This window comes from Anolis carolinensis, chromosome 2 (assembly GCF_035594765.1).
Source record: "Anolis carolinensis isolate JA03-04 chromosome 2, rAnoCar3.1.pri, whole genome shotgun sequence".
Taxonomy (NCBI): Eukaryota; Metazoa; Chordata; class Lepidosauria; order Squamata; family Dactyloidae; genus Anolis; species Anolis carolinensis.
The window spans coordinates 296,456,457-296,462,828 of record NC_085842.1 but is presented as its reverse complement, the minus strand read 5'-3'; the positions used below and the strand labels follow the sequence as shown (position 1 = coordinate 296,462,828).

At 38.7% G+C, this 6,372-nt stretch overlaps 1 long non-coding RNA gene across 1 annotated transcript; it reads left to right on the top strand.

Moving 5' to 3' along the window:
* Positions 1 to 731: 731 nt before the first annotated feature.
* LOC134296747 (uncharacterized) lies at positions 732 to 3,818 on the top strand. The gene is made up of 2 exons (XR_010003590.1): positions 732 to 926; positions 1,656 to 3,818. It is a non-coding gene; the product is annotated as an uncharacterized LOC134296747 (long non-coding RNA).
* Positions 3,819 to 6,372: the final 2,554 nt, after the last annotated feature.

Below are 6,372 nucleotides of genomic sequence, written 5' to 3'. Positions count from 1 at the left end.
CATCAAGGGAAAGTTAAATCAACAGGGCTTTCAGCATTTCAACATTGTGCAAATGCTCTTGGCAACAACTACATTTAGTTCAAAGGACACAATATGCCATTTTATATGGTAATAGTGGTGGTGCTCATTTTGTTAATTCTTTTAAATATTTATGCCAACTAGTTTCAAGTTGTGCTACATGTGGTAATCTCTTCTTTCAGCAATAGGCATTCATGAGACAGATTAAAAGAAAAACATTAACTACACAAAGAGCCCGCTGAATATACAACTGCTAGGCTGCCCTTTGAAGAATTACTGATTCACCAAGGCCTTTCCTTACTGAAACTTGAACTGAGATTCTGGCACAATGAGGAAGGCTGTGATCCTAAGTACTCTTGCATGGAAATGCATTCTACCAACACCAGGATGCAGAGCAGGAGTTGCCCTAATGTTTGTATATAATACATGAACATGAACTTGTCCAGTGACCTCCCACATCCATTTTTACAGTTCATAAATCCTGGCTATCCATTTTCCAGTCAAATCCACTACAGAAGCAAGAAACAGGATATGAAAGAACTCCATGGTGGGTTCACATTCCTATGCAATTCACCTTTCACTGAACACAGATTTTACAAATTAGCCACATTTTATTACAGTCTCTTACTGAGCAAATGGCCTGTAGTTAAAACAAAAGGATCAGGTGATATCTCTGTGCGTGAAATTTGCTTGCAGGCATGTGGTGGGTGGGGAGCTCTTGGGAGTAGGTGGAAAACCTGTTTTTCGTTGCTGCAGAAACCTGCCCTTTGTTTCCAGAGAAATGTTCCAATAAGTGAATCATTCTGTACTACAAAATCAAAGACAACTCAGAGAGATCTTTGGAGACCCCCAAACAGCATTTGTATTATGTGATGGAACTAGATGATGCCCATTCGGATTACTCTTTGGTATGTACATCCTACACATTTATAGCACTTTGATACCACTTTAAATGCTGTGGTTCTATTTAATGGAACCCTGAGATTTGAAATTTAGGGATGAATTTGGCATTCGCTGCTAGAGGGCAGCCTGATAGAAAATTTGAAGTACCTTATTAAACTACATAATCCAGGATTCCATAAGATAAAATCACAGCAATTAAGTGGTGTTAAACTGCTATAATTTTAATTGGTGTTTTAATTGATGTTTTGGTTGAATAATTAATTTACTTATTATTTAACAATTCATTGTGTTTTACTGGAATCCATTTGAATTCTATTGGAAGCCAATCCTGGGGGGAAATTGGGATATAACATAAATAGATGGACATACCTTCCTCCAATTTCATCACTGTATAAGTGTCTTGAAGATAGATTCCCTGCTATATAGGAGTCTTTACTATGCACAATATGAAAAATAACATAAAATAAAGTAAACAGAAGACTATCAATGGTGACCCAGTGAGATGGATATAAATTCTTTCCACTGGGCAAGTCTACATGGGTGTAAAAAAACAGATTCATGTGGAGTTGACTCCTGGCTGTCTTGATGATGTTGGTTAAATTGGCTTTGTCCCACTTCAGGCAAAACTGGAGATACTCCATATTTTTCATGAAAATTCAGATTACCCCATTAGTTTTGGGGCAGTGTGGACACCTTGACTGAAACTAATTTAGACTAGTTTGCTGTCCATACAGGATACCTTTGCTTGCTGTCATCAGTGCAGAGAAAGGGGGATGGATTGTGCCTATGCTACAAATCTCAGCTGGAAACAGAGCTCCATGCAAACTCCTGGCCGTCTGCCTGCGTGACTAGGAAGAAGGCGGGGGAGATCTGCAGTGATGGCAACACAGAAGATGAGATGATGGTCAAAGGGGTGCCCTGTGTGGTTTCAGCTCAGCTGGACAATGTGGATACCAACCTCTGGGTTTGCAAGAGTATGTGTAGCTGACACCAGGGCGAGCCTGGAGCATTTCTGTTTCTTACCAATATGGACTCGCTCTTTCTGTACCTCAGAATAGTAACTGCTGAGAGATAACAGCAGGAGCATGCTATCATGGCCCTGACCATTTTGAGGCATTCATATGGGAATATAGTTGGCCACAATTGGAGTAACCTGGCTCTTCTTACATTCTTATCTGCTGAAATGTTATGCTTTTAACTGGAACAGAACATCTGGATTGCCACATCTAAAAAGGATTGTTTCTTTTGACAATGGATTGTTACAGAGCTTGGAAAGAAAATTGTAACCATATGACAAGGGGAGTGTGCTACAAGGATATAATGTAACAATGATTGTCTTAAAATGTAAAGCAGAGGCTTTTTGATGTAGAAAAAAAAGACAGTTGTTATACAGCTATTAAAATATGTGCTTTGGAGTTATTGGAGGGTATTTGAGTTTTCTTCCTCTAACATTAGAATTTGAAGTCATATACCCTTCAAGAAGTTTTGCCGACCAGCAACAGAGTGTGATCAAGATGGCAAAAGTTATTAAAAGGAAAGAACAAACAGACAAGTTAGGAGAGACTGCAGCAGTTTCCTTCTGCTTGAACCTTTTGGGAAGGGCAAGATTCTGTCCCCACTTTTCCCTTTGTTGAGTTAACTGAATGCAAATTATTCCTGCACCATGGCCTCAGTTTTCAGTAGCTGAAGCAAGTGAAGTGCACATTGGTAAAGTATGATGAAGTGGAGAAAGTAACTGAGACACTTCTTTAAAAAGCTGAAAAAGTGGGAGGACCAAGGATTAACTGAGCCAGTCCTTGGCAAATCAAGACAATAGAAGGGTATGGAGTCATCCAATAAAGAGAGATTTGACAATAAAATGAATAATAATCATGATGTTATCAATAGGAAGGCGAAACACCAGGTACTGGGAATACAGGCAAGAGAGGCCTATTGCCTTTATATCCAGGTTTTGCAGTTACTTAGTTGTCCACTGAGGAATACAGATGTTCTAGTGGATAGGCCTTTGTTCTGATCCAGTAGTGATTCATACAGATCTGAGCTTAGAGTCTGCTGAAACAGAAGTGACCCTTTCCTGGTTGCATTCAACCCCTGCTTTATGGAAATTTTTGTCTCACGTAACCTTGAGAGATCCTAACTTCATTGAAGGTCAGGAGGATACCCTGTGATGTCTATAGCAATGTTGATACATTTACAATTGTTTGCTGTCATAATAACATACAGATATGTTTCTCCAAACACTTGAGGACGTGCTCTGGCCTTCATAACTGACTGTGTTCACTGGAGTGAATCCACTGACTATTTGGAAAGACAACTAGTTTTCACACTTGTAAATACAGGTATGATTCTAGTACATGCCTGCACAACCTGTGTCCCTCCAGGTGTTTGAGATCCAAACTCCCAGAAGCCCTAGCAAGCTTGTCTAATAGTCAGGAATTCTAGGAATTAAAGTCCAAACACCTGGAGGACCACAAGTAGTGCAGGCCTGGTCTAGGGTATCCCTAGAAAATGTATATGCCATGTGTCATGGGCACTCGAATCCCCATTTCTGTTAACCAAACCTAGCATTCTAGTTGCTATGCTACAGTGGCACTTACATTTAGTTCTCATGGGAGTTGTGGGAATGAAAAATAAAGATGACAACATTCACTCGGTTTTGAAAACAAACATTTCCCTGCTAGCTCCTTTCTAAGTAGCTTTTCTTCTTTTTTCTTCTTCCAGGTAAGAACCAAAAGCAAATAATCTCAAGAGGTTGATTGCTTGCTCACCTGCACATTCAGAGACTCCATATGCAGCCTGACAAAGGCATAGAGCTTGTTTAAAGTTTTAATTCTTCAATGCCTTTTAAGATAGATTGGAGCAGTCTGATACTACATTCCACAAAATATACTAACATTTTTTAAAAAAATACAATAATTGCAATGTTCTATTAATTATTAATCATAATTTTAAGAGCTTGGGGTGGTGTAGAAAGTTGCTTTGATCAACTGACTCTCTGTGTCTGTCTGTCTAATTAGTGAGCCAACGTCATGGTTTTAATGTTGGACTAGCACCATAGGACATCAGGATTCAAAATCCATTCATTTATGGAAACTCACTACGTTTCAAGAAATCACACTCTCTCAGGCTTAGAGGAGGACAATGACAAATATTCTCTGTAGAGATCTTACCCAGATATTCTATGATAGTCACTATAATTTGAAGTAACTTCAGTAAGTTGAAGTTGAAGTGGAACTCCCTGCCTCGGAGTGTGATAAAAGCTCCTTCCTTGGAAACTTAAACAGAGGCTGGATGGCCATCTGTCAGGGGTACTTTGCTTGTGCTTTTCCTGAATGGCAGAGGGTTGGATTAGATTGCCTATGTGGTCTCTTCCAACTCTATGATTCTAACAACAACAAATGCATAGCCAATGTTAACTATGAAATTGATCACTATTTAATATACAGCTACTGACTGGACCTACTTTGAGGACTATTTAAGGAAAAAAATACAAATAAGTAAAGACTGATTAAAAGATTCAAGAAGAATTATAAATGGAAGTTAACTCACACACCCACCCACTACCCCCCTTGCCCCTCCCTTTTTTTTTCTTTTTCTCTTTTTTCGCGCCCTTCCCCCTCGCCCTTCACGCGGTTATTGTGGTATTGTCATACTGTTTTATGGTGAATGTATATATGTTTATTGGTTTGTTTGTCTGTTGAGAAAACTCACAATAAAATCATTTGTAAAAAAAAAGGATTAAAAATATGATTTTTTTTACTGTAGATATGGTATGTGGCCCTCCAGATGTTGAACTATCACTCCACCATTGTGCTGATCAGGACTGATACGAACTTTTGCTGTTAGAGTTACACTAGTAATTTCTATCATTGTTGTGTGCCTTCAAGTAATCTTTGACTTCTTGCGACACTAAGGAGATCATATGACATGGTTTTGTGGCAAGATTTGTTCAGAGGAAGTTTGCCTTTGTCTTCCTTTGAGTCTGAGAAAATGTGACTTGCCCAAAGTGACCCAGTAGGTTTTCATGGCCAAGTGAGGATGCAGACCCTGGCTTCCAGAGTTGTACTCCAATACTCAATTATCTACATTAAACTTGCTCTTTCAAGCACCTTTACTTTTTTGTTGTTTATTTGTTCAGTTGCATCTGACTCTTCATGACCTCATGGATACCTTTACCCATATCTAACAATGTTTAAAACAGAGTTATAGTTCAAAAATATCTGGAGGGCCACAAATTTAGAAATTCCTCACCCTCATTAGAAAGTCTTTTCCAAAGCAATTGCATGCAGGATACACCAGTGCTATTATTACCATACTTCATTGTTAGCAGTTTTCCTTCATAGTAAACAGTGGAAAAAAGAGTAAAATGCATGTTATGCTTGCTTTCCATTTCAAATATGAATTCCCCAGGAATGGCATATTTTCATTGTCTCTGTTTCCTTGTTCATTGTTAAAAGATCTCATTGTGTTCCTCTTATTTTTCTCTTCAACTTCACTGTCTCCTGTAATGTCAACTATGTATTCATTGTAATCAGTGACTGTGAAGGATCTTGTGTAATATGTACTGGAGAGACAGCTTACTCCATATCAAATTCCACTAAGGGAAATCTTTCTATGGCTCTTCTGTAGACATTGCCATTGCACAATTGGAATTCAGCTGCAATTATATAAAAAGTGTTCATTTTTTTCATTGTTATTCTTTTTGATACAATATGAATCACATTATTAAGAATCAGCATGTCTTTCAGAGGGTCAATATGGTGTAGTGGTTTGAATGTTGCACTATGACTCTAGAGACCAAGGTTCAATTCTCTGTTTGGCCATGGAAGCCCACACTCTCAGCCCCAGAAAACCTTATTTGCCTTAGGGATGCCATAGGATGGAAATGACTTGAAGACACATCACCTACAACAAAATATGCTTTGCAACTTCTCTTTCTCCCTATGCTTTCATGGTTGATACTGTGTTATGCTAGGTTAACCAAAATTTCAACATATAGGGTAGAGGAGTTTTAAGAACTCAATTTTTTGAACAAGATGAGCAATGTTTTTCTTCTTTTTAAAAACCTACCTCTTTAATGAGGCTCCCGGTGGCACAGTGGGTTAAACCGCTGAGCTGCTGAACTTGCTTACTGAAAAGTCAGCAGTTTGAATCCAGGGAGCGGAATGAGTGCTAAAGTTATGTAAAGTCAACCATGATACTGGATTCAGTAATACAATGTTCCCTCACTTATTGTGGGGGTTACGTTCCAGGACCACCCGTGATAAGTGAAAATCCACAAAGTAGGGACACTATATTTATTTTAATATTTATACTTTATTTTAGCAATATACAGTACCTTGGCAGAGAAGAAGGATGGAAGCTAAATAGCCCGTTTTATCTCCAACCCTTCTATACCCTTCTATACCCTCCTCCCTCTCCCTTTATTTTTACCTCCCCCCCCTTCCAAAA